The 968-nt window shown below is 53.8% G+C and overlaps 1 protein-coding gene across 1 annotated transcript in view; it reads right to left on the reverse strand.

The window, feature by feature from the left end:
• The window catches only part of LOC109290447 (protein HIRA), an 80,886-nt gene that overhangs the window by 67,832 nt on the left and 12,086 nt on the right, over nt 1–968 (reverse strand). The window lies entirely within an intron of this gene.

Consider the following 968-nt stretch of genomic DNA (forward strand, 5'->3'; position numbering starts at 1 on the left):
GCTGTGCGGGCTGCTGCCTGGCTGTGACCTGCTGTGCACCGGTCAGACCCAGATGGGGACTGCACAGTCAGTAGAGGCATCTGGCTGTCTGGGCCAGCTGCAAGTGGGCTATGACTGCAGAGTTGGCCTTTGTGTGGCACTACTGCCATGTGTGCCCCTGCCCAGCCATTTGGGCAGCTATCGCCCAGAAGATGTTTCCAGTGTGGTGGCCTGCTTTGAATGGCCAAAGCATGTCCTCCTGACCCCAACTGGCCAGGAGGTCAGCCACTTTTAGCTGGATCCAAGGTGCCAGCTCTGAACAGGCTCCTCTACCTGGGTCCTGTTACTTGCCCCTCTAACAGGAATTCTGGTGTTCCCTATTTGAAAACTGAAAAATCCCTGATAAAAAAAAAAAATCCCAAAGTCATTCTGTAAAATACCCCAAAATCCACGTTCCTCCACAATTAAAACAAAAGACCACTATATGTAGAGAGAGTGATCAGTTAGGCAACGTTTTATTGATATATCTACAGTGTTAAAGAAATATGGAGGCCTGCCAGTGTCTCTATCATCATAATATAATGAATTCTAAATACCTATACGTTTTGCTCTTTGCCTTTGGTTTTCCTACCATAGAGCAGTTAGAGCTCCCCCTGACCCCTTCACTAACCAGGATGTGGGGACAGCTGCCCCTGAAGCCACAGCTCCTGCCGGCAGGTCTCATCCTGTCTGGCAGCTGGGCACATAGGGTGCATGCTGGGGGGGATGTGGGGTGCCTTTGGGTGTGTGGGTGCATTGTGAGGGGACTGGGGAAGGGGCTGCTCAGGAGGGGTGGGTCCTCTGCTCCCCCAAACAGCTCATGAATTGGTCCCCCAACAGGGGCCACATGGCCCCCAACAGAGGCTACCACTCCCCCAGCCCCGCAGGGCCTACGTGCCCACTTCCCGCTTGGTTCCCTAGCCCCCCTGGATTGCTGCTCTGCCCAGCAT

This window comes from Gavialis gangeticus, unplaced genomic scaffold, assembly GCF_001723915.1.
Source record: "Gavialis gangeticus isolate Ggan-Ray unplaced genomic scaffold, GavGan_comp1, whole genome shotgun sequence".
Classification (NCBI taxonomy): Eukaryota; Metazoa; Chordata; order Crocodylia; family Gavialidae; genus Gavialis; species Gavialis gangeticus.